The sequence below is a fragment of the Pteropus alecto genome, unplaced genomic scaffold (genome assembly GCF_000325575.1).
Source record: "Pteropus alecto unplaced genomic scaffold, ASM32557v1 scaffold88, whole genome shotgun sequence".
NCBI classification, from domain to species: Eukaryota; Metazoa; Chordata; class Mammalia; order Chiroptera; family Pteropodidae; genus Pteropus; species Pteropus alecto.
Window position 1 is genome coordinate 12,674,323 of NW_006494611.1, and position 12,594 is coordinate 12,686,916.

The window sequence follows — 12,594 nt, forward strand, 5'->3', positions numbered from 1 at the left end:
ACACACAATATTCCCATTGGTCTGAAAGCAAAAAAAGCCTCCGCTAAGGGGGCTAAGTCGATTCTCCACTGGCTCAAAAAGTTTCCAAATAAGCGTCTCTGGGGAGAAGTCAGAAACTCTGGGGCCAAGGTTGGGCAGGAAGGACTAAGTGACTGCTGTTTCCACAATTTGAAAAAAATAATAATAAAAGTAAGGAAAATGCCCATGTTTCTCCAGAGAGCCAACCTCGTATAGGAACATGGCCAGAGAACTTAAAGTAGCTCTGAGGAGGAGAAAAGTTGGAGTTAAGAAAAATTTACCACTTTTAACCAACCCTCGGTGTCTAGAATCATACTCGCTAAGCTATCAAGATTCCAAAGGGTACAAATTTCTGTCTTCTAATTTCAGACACCGCTGGTTCTAGGAAGCAGGGGAAATTTTTAAAGAACACGCGGCCTCTAGAATCTTGTGTTCAAGACCTTGACAGCATGACACACACACCCAGCTTTTGAAGACAAAAATAGCCCACAATACCAGGCGGGTCTGGAGCAGGAAGCTCTCGTGTTACTGTGAATGCCTCTGCCTCTGCAGAGATCAGCAAGGGTGACAAACCCTGAGGCAACGCTGAAGTCAGGCCCCCTGCTCCCCTTTACATGAGGCCCTTCATCCAGCGGGGCCAGCAGAATCTGAAGAAATAGGAGAGTAGGAAAAGATCATAGCGGTCTTCAGACTTTTGAGATCATTACTTAGCCTAGATGGTTCTCCCAGCTCATCCTTCAAGGTCTACTTCAAACCTTAAATCATTAGTCTTGCAGCTAACCCTCCCTCCTCCAAATCCTGAGAGCATAATTCTCCTCTCATAAGTGCCAAGTAATTTGGCACTCGTTTAATGCACTGCTAGCTGTTTTCATGTATAAGATGTTTCATACACACAATCTGGAGTCTGACTTCGTATTCTTATTCTTGAGTCTGACTGCAAATTGTTTTTTTCTCCTCCCCATACACTTCTTCCCATATCCCAGAGCACCTAGTCCAGTGCCTTGCATAAGTGCTTAATAAATAGCTGCCCTTGATTAGCTATTCTAATAGCCCTCACATTTCCATAAGAAAAATTATATGTAAATGAGGTCTTTGTCACATCTTATCCTTCTAGCTAGCATTCAAAATAGCCAGGAGGATGTCATAATTATGTCTAGCCTATTTGTGGTGAGACTTGGTTTGAGGTGACAATAGGTCTTCTCCCCATCCCCAACAGGGGTATGCATTGTCCTGACCCAATTTGCCTTTCATGACTCTAGTCACACAGAACTTCTTGGTTTCCAGCCAACTGACTACTGGAAGATGATGATACCTAAGCCTCGGACAGTGATTCCTGGTCTGGTCAAGCAAACTGAACCCAGGTCTGGATACTCAGCCTCAGCACTCACCCCCACCCAAGCCCTGGATTTGCCTAAACTCCTCCCTCATTCATATCTGACATTCCCCCTATCTTGAGAAAGAATGGTATGTTTTCTTATCTGAGCTCTTAGAATTTAGAAATCCAAGCAGGCACAGAATATTACTAGAAAAAAATTCTAATTATTAAACCATCGCACACACATAGAGTCCAAGGTCTGAGGCAAAACAGCACCTTTCTTTCTCCCAAGTGGCTGCTGATCAGTCCACACACAATCTGCCCTGATGAGCATCATTCATATATTCATTTACTTAACAAATATTTATTGAACACCTACCATGTGTCAGGGACTGTTCTGGCATCGGGGTTCTCCCGGTGTCTCTGGTCTCCTTAATTTTCACTCCCTTTCCTTTTGCCCTATCCTACAAGTGCCAGTTTCCCTCTTACAGACGGGTAGTGGTGGTAGGATTTGGACCCTTCAGATACCTCAGCATGATACATTTAAGCCAAACATTTCTCCTGCTAATAGATCTCCTGTTGTTCTATCACAGGATCTTTGTCACTTTTCACCGCCTCTTTGTCACTTTTTATCACTTCATGGAAGACCTCTTTCTAGCATCTTAGCCTGATGTAGGCCTGGAGAAAGGTGGAGCTGGAAGCTGGGCAAATTTCACCTTGCAAATATCATCACAATTTTTAAAATAGGATAAATATGAAAGGATGGGTGGGGCGGGGTAGAGAGGACAAACTAGAGAAGGGAATGTCTGAGGAATTCAGCAAAAAGATGGCCGTTCTGCAGTCATTGCTAATTGGAGCAAAACTCAATTTCAAGTCTATTCTGTTCTAATAAATACAAAATAAAATCGTTTAGAATGAATTTTAGAATTCTGTAAGCAATCTAAACATTGGAATTTTTAAACTTTTTATTTTCTAATAATTGTCACTTCCCCGGAAAAGTTGTTTCCGATCTGCCATTCTAAATTAGGCCCCTAGTTATATTCTTGCAGATCATCCTTTATTGTTTTTCATAGCACTTAGCCAATTTGCAAACATTTACTTAGAAGATCATAGCTTAATGTCTTTTCCCCCCTGACTAAACAAGCTCCAAGAGGGCAGGAACCATTTCTGTTTTATTCTCTATGGAATACGTAGACCCTGCACAGAACTACCCATAGTAGGAGATCAGTAAATGTTTGTTGAAAGAAAGAAACAAAATTCTTTTGCCTGGCTCCTTCTTCAGACTTCTAGGTCCACCGCTTTGTCTTAACACTGTAGCGAGTCTCTTGGTTCAATCTCAGTAGACTCAAGTACAGGATGCCTTTTACCCACAAACTCCACTTTTGCTAAATACATAATGATATATGTACAGATGCTCCTTGATTTACGATGAAGTTATATCCTGATAAACCCATCATAAATTGAGAGTATCATGTCAAAAATGCATTTAGTATACTTAATCCACCAAACATCATAGCTTAGCCTAGCCTACTTTAAATGTGCTCAGAACACTTACATTACCCTACAATTGGACAAAATCATTTTATTGCTGCTACCCAGGGTCACAGAGAGAGTAATGTACTGCATATTTCTAGCCCAGAAAAAGATAAGAATTCAGAGTACAGTTTCTCCTAAATGTATCCTTTCTCCATCATTGTATGTTAGAGACGGTCTGTACAAACATATATTTTAGCATTGTTTTTAGTGTCAAAAACAAAATAAATCCAGAATATTACCTGAAATGATTGACTAAATTATATTGATAAGAGGGCAGGAGAGCTAGAGTTCATACTTTGCACTTAGCAGTCGCTGACCCCGGGGCTGCAGGGATAATTTCTTAGGTGCCTCTGGGCTTCTGTGAGCACAAGCTCCAGTAGCAAAAATTCAGTGCCTGTGGGCTCCTGTGAGCTCCCATCTTCCAGCAACCTGAGGGCCTGCTCACAAAGAGATAGGGAGAGGATGTAGGGAGAACAACTATTCCAGGAACTGAGGGCTTCTTAGTGCAGCACTGCCGAATCTGCTCTAGGTAGTCTCGGGACTAGTATATAATCGTTGGAATTTTTAAACAAAAACCTACATATGCCCATCATGCATGAGCATGAAAAAGACATGGAAGGATCCTCCTCTGAGGGATAGATGGAGGGTGGCAATGAATGGAGGGGAGGCAAAGAAGTTTATTGACTTTTCTTTATACGTTTTTATTATTACTTCTACTAAATATTAAACATTTCTAGTAAAAATAGTAAAAATTTTAGAGAAAAAAGTTAGTTAAGACCTTTTAATAGATGGACCATTCCCCAGGGAATTGATCACAAAAAATCTCTCCCAACTCTGAGATTTTTCTGATCTAGCTCAAAGTATGTGACAATCCCTGTTGCTTTGAAATTAATTGCTTGTCATATAGCAGGCAATCTTTATTTTTAAAAAGTTTAGGTTTGCTGAAATATAATCTTTAAAAATTTTTAAAAACCAGCTGGGAATCTAGAATTAAATTAAAATTCACCTGCATTAAGAACTGTTACAAATAACTCATCTGAGTTGGTAATTAAATAAAAAGATATCTTCCACACGACACTAAGCATGCTCGTGCACAATGACAAACACAGCATCACTTACAGTTCTGCCTGGAAACAGACAGATTTCTTTTGACATTGATTGCAAGACACATTCTTCATTTCAAAACATTAAATATCTGTTTTAATCAAGTGTTTTAGAATCAAAGATATACAGACTATGTATAGAAAACGTCTCTAAGCCTACCCACTCGACTGTTCGCCATAATTTCTTCCAGGAAAAATAGAAATTACATAGAGCTCTCTGCTCTGAAGCCTCTGGAATGAGAAAGAGAAACTGCCGCTGGAGAAAGGTGTCTGTGGGAGGGAGAGATGGGGGGAGCAAAGGGATCTGCACTGTGCGCCATAACGCCTTGCAGACTAGACAGCGTTTTCTCTGCCTCCATAACCCAGAGGATGAAAACATGGATTTTACAAGATGTGCTAAAGCGTGATATAGAACTAGGGGAACGTAGAAAGAATGATCAGAAAATACTTCATTAATGCTCGGCTAACATAAATATTTACCACATGTACATTATTTGTTCCTATGCTTTGTGTTATAAAATAGGAACAAGCCAGAAGAGATCAATGAGGAAATAATTTTCCCCCCTTCTCTATTTAACTGCCCTCTAGTTCAGTTCCTTCCTCTGTCTACCTGGAAAAAAGCTTTGTGAAAAAGGAACAAATAATATGCCAAAAAGCAAACAATATGCCATGATTTATTACAGCTATACTACATCACTTGGCCTCCCATAGATCCCTTGTCACATTCTGCTTTGCCTCATTTATGCACAGAGCAGATTCTATCATAAACCACCACATTAAGGTGTCCCAGTTTTGTTATCTTTGTTTTCTTTGTATCAACTTAAATCCATCTCAGCTACCCTGAGCTACCAAGAAAGTCCACCACGGTCATCACTGGAGTCCCCTTATCTTCCTGGTTCACACCAGAATCTGGGAGAAGCGTAAGGATCAGAAAATGGGGGAAGGACTTCTAATCTCTCACCTACCTTGATCCTTCTGATAGTCTCACTGCCCAGTCTTGAAATGTAACAGGCTTTCTGTTCCAATGCTAAGTAGAAATGGGGAAGGGCTGGTGAGGAAGTTCTGCCTCAGCTGGAAATCCCGGTGCCAGCAGTGGAGCCCGCCTAAGGCACCATACAGCCGCCTTTTCTGAGATATTACCAACTAGGACAAGACCGCAGAACAAGAGAGGGTTCCTCTACTCATGGCCCACCAACCTCCATCCCCTCCTCAGTGCCCCAGAATTTCCACTCTCTCCCCTGGCCCTCAAAGGTATCCCTTTATTTCTTACCTATTACCTTATTGCTTCAGGCACCTTGTGTCAAGGTAAGATTGGGAACTCATGATAATCAACATCTTAACAAAGTACCCTGCCAGTTATGCTGGTGTTATTCCTTCCCACCCCAAGTTTCCTTTCAAATCTTTTCCCGCCCTCCATCACAGCTAGACTTTGAGTTCTGGAGGAAAGGGACTGTTTATTATTCATCTTATCTTCTAAAACACCTAACATGGGGATTCTCAACCACTGTACTCAAGAAATCAAATCCCTCCCAGCAGTCCCTCCAAATTTTTATTGATATGTAAAAAGAAAAAAATTATTTTTGCTACAAATGAGTACAGACATTGTCACAGCGATGCCTGAGATGTAAAATGAAACACATCAGGCAGCTGGGTATGGAGCACTTTTGCGAAAACTAAGAAGCATGAGGTTAGTATGTCATCATATTGGTACTACAGAGAAACTGCAAGAACTCTGCCTCCAAGAAGATCATGGCCAGGGCAGAACCGGCTCTTCCCAAACGGCAAACATCCTGAAGAGCAACCTGTTGATAACCCTGATGTTTTTATTGACCTTATGGTGGCAATGACATTGTAATCATTGCTGGCCTGCTTAGCGTTGCTTTTGATCATTTAATTACCTCATAACATGTCTCAAAAAAATTCTAGAATTTGAAGTATGCTTCTGTGATAGAGACAGATGTTCACTCCTCTTATTCTCATTTTCTTTTTAACTAAAAGATTATCCATTGTTTAGCCACCCGACATAAAGACTGCATTGCCAAGCCTGTCTTGCAACTGTGCATACATGGGATGGTGAATCACTCTGGGACTGGCAATAGCGGGCATCCAGAACTGTACCTGGCCTGAAGAGACAAGGAGAGGAAATAAGAGGTTCCTGCAACTCGAAGGGTAAGCCGTGGCTATAGAAGACAGCTGCCTGACAAGAACTGTAGCTTCTGCATTGGGTTGGGATTCCTAAGAAGCAGACCTTGAAGCTAAGACTTCAGCACAAGTAGTTTATTTAGGAAGCAATCCCAGAAGGCACTGGAAGGGGCTAGGTAAATGAGGTAGGGCGGCGAAGGAGGCGAACACAGGGTGCATTGATTAGAAGATCAGCAATGAGTGCAATTAGGACTCATTATTGATAGGGACCTCTGGGAGATGGTAAAAAAAACACAGCCCTGATTTGTCCCAACCTAGGGGAGAGGAAGTGGAGGTGTTTTTCCACTAATTCCCATATATTATTGGTTAAGGGCAGCTCCCTGGAGATATCAACTGTCCAGCATTTCTGGCCTGCCCTGTGCATGGGCTAGGCATGCTTCTATGACCAGAAAAAGGCCTCAGGCTGAGTGTGCAAGTATTTGCACAAGAAGAAGCCCCCACCATGTCTAAGAAGTGATGAGGACTGAGGGTGGTGGGGGCCACAGAGTCTGCTACATCTTCAGTTAAAGAGCACAGTTATTGGCAATCTGTGGCCCAGCAGAAAAGGAACTGAAGACTAAATACCCAATCTTGCTCTCCGCCCATCTCCAAGGTGATGAACCTAACCAGAAGCCCATTTATGCAGTTCACTCTGGACGACCTCCCAGCACACAGAGCAGGGTGGAGAGAGATAAACAGCAGATCCGTGGAGCAAACAGAGTATCCAGCATACCCACCTTCCACCGTTTCCAAACTTCTATATTTAAAATCTTGGACAGCACTGTTTGACTATAGAAATAATGTGATTCATTTATATATTCTCTAAAACCAAAGAAACTTGTGACTTGAAAAGACCTTGGAATACTTATCTGTGTGTTCAGCAGTAGAAAGAGCACTACCTAAAATGAGAGGAGACTGAAGTTCTAGTTCTGGCTCTAATAATCAGTAATGATGCCACTTTGGTCAAGTCACTGAGCAGTTCACGCTGTTTCCCCATCCTTATGATAGGACAAGGTCCTGTTGACCTAACAAAGCTATTGTAAAAATGCTCTGTAATTACAAAGGTTATTATAATTACAAATGTGAGTTGTTAGTATACCTTCACAGATGAGAAGCAATGCCTTCTCATCTGTGAAGGTATATTTTTAACCATATTGAGGAAGAAAATTCCTTTTGTTTCATTGTGTTTTTCAATTAGGAAGATATTTACACAAATATCTACCACCACAAATTTTTTATTAAATGAGACAGAGTATAAATAAATAATATGTATTTACATACAATTATTTTCTTACTACTAATCCCCTACCAAAAAATCTACATTCAATTAATTATTCATCAGTTTCTAATAGTCATAGTCATTTTTTTTCTCTAGTGTCAACTGAGCACAAAGAGTCAGGAGGCTTTGACTAAAAATAAATGGCAAAGATTTATTCAGGGGTCTTAAGGTATGCAAATGAGAAACACAACTAGGCAATACTCAGTGTTTTGAAGAAAAAAGAAAAGCAAGAGTTCTTAGAATAAAAAGTACTGATTCTTGAGAAGAATCAGTTCTACATTCTTAGCCTCTGGATTGGTCTGATAGTAATCTTCCAGATGTCCCGTAGCCTGGATAATGGATGTCAGGTGATCTGGACATGTGAACGGTCTTTCTTCAGTTCCTCAGAGGGTTATCTTCAGGATCTACACATTCTCCAGACACTGATGCATGACTGAAGAGTTCAAAAGTTTAAGTCCTCAGCCTAGTTAAAGTAAAATAAAATCTATTCCTCATGCCTCAGACCTTTTAGTCCAAACCAGTTTTGTCAGCTTGATGATCTAGACTCTGTTTTAAAACAGCTTAGCTATACTGACTTCATCTTGTTTCTTTATTCATTCCTCAGTAGTTCTTTTTTTTTTTGACAGTGTGCTTGACTCTTTTAACCAACTTCCTCTTTTATCCTTATGTGTGTTGACATTTCTGACGATCCAGTAATTATGATGAAGCTCGCAATTCTTTCTCTTTTCACTTCCCTCTTAATATAGAATATATAAGCCTAATGATGGAGGCACCTTTACATTAGAGTAAGAAATACTGGGCAGAACATCGTCCATGTGCATTCATCAAATCCAAGGAAACAATGAAATTATAATTATTGTTCCTAAATGGAGATTTCAGAGTTTCTTCCTTGTTACAAATCAAGTATCAGGATATCACTAACCCAGAGAAATGTGTAAAACAAAAGGCAATATTTCCTTTAAGGCTATCATACTGTTACTGCCTTAAGATCCTAATCAGTCACTCTGCAGTCACTCATTTAGCCGGCCTAGCGTTTTCAAAAAGTACTTTTGGGGAAGGGAGATTGTTTTTAAATGTACCACCGCTAGGAAAATAAGCATTTGTCAGTTACCCACACACAACAAGGTAGAAGAAGGTAGAGACGAAATCCTTAAGGAAACAAAATAGGCCATCTCATAAGAGTGAGCATACAGATGTCATTCTTATTACTGATTTTATTGTTTCCAGTCTTTGCAGTGGGTGGGAGCAGGAAGATTTAAAAGTGTAAGAGGAAAAGGCTTTACCCTTTTCTTTAAAGTCAGTCTATCTATTTTAATTAGCTTTCTGGCTGTTATCTCTTTGTTTCACATCAGGAAATCTGCAGTACTCCATTATCACACCATTTTAAGGAAACAGATATTACCCTCCTGAACTTCTGTAAGAAGCATAACAGATGAGTAGCTCAGGAATGACTACTCTAGGAAAGAAATTTTTGCATAGACCTTCCTCCCAATAAAGCTAAAGAAAAATACTTTTTAAAAAAATCTCTATAAAATGATAGCCATTTTCCAAGTAGGTAATTTTCATTGTCCATATTTGTGTTTCTCTGAATATAATTGGTAGGAGTGATATTTAAAATACTAGACTATCTGATATGTGGAGAGAGAGAGACTATTGGAGAACTGAGAATTCAAGTAAAGTGAAATATATACAACGGTTAGATAGCCTTTGTTTTTATATTCCTAAACTTGCTAAAGATTACTTGAATTTGTAATGCCTAAAACAACAATAATCATATTAGCATTGAAAAAATTTTTAATTGGAAGGGATACTCAATTTAATTGATACAGAATGCTTATGTGAATACTCTGATGTTTACACAACTCTTACTACAAATATGGAAATTCCAGATTGGTTTTGGTTTTTGCATCGGACTGTTAGGAGTAATAAAATAGATAAATAATATTATTTTGCTGTTATTTTTAGAGTACTAAGAGAGCCCCAAACACAATTAAAATGACTCTACCACCTGTCTGCTACTATCTTAGATTTCTTTAACTATGGACAAATTAATCCACAATTGGTTGTAAATAGTCATGAAAAGAGTAACAATAACAGATACCATTTCTAGGTTTAAAAAAGAAGAAAATGCCTGCACTTAAATGGATTGTAAATATTGATATTGATATGATTGTAAATATTGATTTGACCAGTAAATAATGAGAGAGAGGAGAGAGACTGAATTCTTCATATGGCTAATGGATTAGTGAGAGAATCTTTCTACATACAAAAGAATGAGTATTAATTAAAATAAACCTTTATGATTATGAAGTAAGAATTATCCAGAGGAAATTCCTAGACAACTTGAAAACAGAAGGTAGAGACCTTGAGGTCATCTCTAGAATAAATTCTGTACACCATTCTCAGGTACAGAAAAGAAATTTCTAGAGAATAAATATAAATGAAGGTCTTACATTTTGGAAGTTATCTAGGCTTGTTGATACAAGAGTTTCTCTTGATTAAAGGAGCCCTTTTTCCCCTCTCAAATAAATAAGAAAATTCAATGTACCAAAACTATGACTCAAATCTAAAGGTCAGGAAACATTGTAAGTACCAAGTATGATCACATCTCCACATGTTAGATCTTCATGTTTTGCCCAAACAAATCGAACAATTTGACTAGGGCACAGTTTACTATGGCAACACTGTCGAAGGAGCTTCATGTTCTTGGAATCTCCCTGGATTATAAACTCTGAACTAGAGTTATCAGTGAGTGAGACTAGACAGTCAAAGTTTGAAAGTTCATGCTCCCAGAGAAGTGGCACCACCTTCAAACCATGCAAGGGGACCCTGCCCTAGTCCTGCTAGAGATGCCCATAAACCAGAAACCCGCAAATGGTGAATGTGGTAACAATCACATGGGCACTTCTATCACTCAGGCCCCAGTGCTCAGTGATGGCACTGGGCAACTCACAATCCTACACATCTGTTGCTGTGATTCAAACCCCAGAAAAATGCTCTGCCGCATCTCTGGCCCTGTGTCCATGAAAGAAAAGATGACAGTGTCCAAATGAAGAATTGAGGACTTTGGCACTACTGATATCAAAAAGGTACATTGCTTCAGAGTATGAGAAGGATTTTGAGTTGGAGAAGTAATTAAGTAAGAAAAAAATTAGCTTATCATAATTGTCCTCTCAAATACTATGACTGCAACAGTGAAATATTTGCCAATAGAGCAGAGTGTTCGTTTGCTGAACCCTTTATATCTACTATTCACAATTTAGCACAGTTTTCACAGCAGTTGTACACGGCAGCTGAGGAGCAATTTGCAGTATTAAACAATTAAAAGTATCCTAACTTTGTGGCTATGTAAGTCAAGATATAATATGCATGAAATACAACACATATTCCTTCCAATTATGAATAGTTTTAGTTTTATAGAAATATTTAATAAAACTGAATTAAATTTCAAAAAACTGAATTGAAAGCCTCAACTGTATTAAAATACAGTTTAATGAAAATTTTGATATTCATTAATTATCATTTACATTTTGCCATCGAATTTAACAGATAATTTTGGACATGGAAGAAAAATAATTTCTTGAAAACATTTAAAACTTTTATATTTACTTGGATATATTTTGTATAAAGTGAAAAGATGACTGTGTCCAAATGAAGAATTGAGGACTTTGGCACTACTGATATCAAAAAGGTGCATTGCTTGAAAGTTTGAAAGTTCTATTCAAATTTTTGCATATTTTTGTGGAAGTTTAAAAAATTGGTCTCAAATTTTTGACATAGCTCCCACAGAGAGGTGGGAGGGGTCCATATACTCTCTGGCTTGTAATTACTTCAATCAATAGACTACAGTAGAGATAACCATATATGGCTTTTAAGGCTAGATCAGAAAAAGTCACACAGGTTTTGCCTTGTTTACTAGAACACTCAGTCCTGGAGCCCTGAGCCACCATTTAAAATGTCCAGTTATCCTGAGGCTGCCATACTGTGGGGAAACCTAAGCTTCACACAGCAGGAGACCTCATCGGGCATTCCAGTCAATGGTTCCAAATAAGCCTACCCTTCAGCCCAGGTACCACAAACGTGAGCGAGGAAACCTGCAGGTGATTCTGGACCGAAGCCATTAAAGTCTCCCCCAGCTATTCAAGTCTTGCCAGCTGAGACCCCAGATATCATCATCCAAGGATAAGTCATTTATGCTGTATCTTGTCTGAATTTCTGACCCAGAGAATTCATAATGATAATAAAATAGTTATCATTTTATGCCATGAAATTTTGGGATGGTTTGTTATATACCAGTAAATAACAAGAATGCTTTGAAAAAAAAGTTATTTTATTTTTAAACTTAGATCACTGAAAACGGTTATTAGTTAAACTGGTGAGAGAAAATATAAAAGTGGAGAGAAAGAAAAAAAAATTAAGAGACAAAAGTAGAAAGAGGGACTTCTAGTTATGGCAGCATGAGGGAGTTGGTCATTCTGCTCTGTAATAAAATGGATATATACTTCCATTTCGAGGAAGATGGAGGAGATACATTTTTTCATATTCTCGTCAGTAAGTACAACTAAAACCCCTGGACATTATATATATTAAAAATAAGAGGAATCTAAAAGGCGGAAGGAAGAAGACAGACTAGCTAGGGACCGTGGAGTCCTAGAAGTGACATAGTGGTGTGTTCCCTGGGATTTCTTCTTGCCTTATATATCCCAGACTTGGAGGAAGTGGGCTCCCACCCCCACCCGGCAGCAACAAGTAGTGCTGTTCTCTTTTGTGTCAACAGAGGCCAAATGAGGAACTGGACTTCTCTTGCCACCTGGCACTCATAGGCAGCTCCCTCTTGCCACTCACTGCTAGAGCAGTGGCGATGTCAGAGTAAGCTAGCTAAAACAGGTTTAAAAAAGACAGCGTCTCATAATATAATATCCAAAATGTACAGGTTATGACCAAAATCATTCATCATACGAATAACCAGGAAGATCACAAACTGAATGAACAAAGACAATAGATGCCAACACAGAGGTTGTAGTTTAATTCTAGTTTAAATTCTACTGTAATTTCTAGTTTAGTTTCTAGTAGAAATTCTAGTTTAAACATGTAAATATATTTAAAGTAATCATGTGAATTGGTTTCTCAAAGTTCTAATTATTATGAAAGAATGAGTAAGC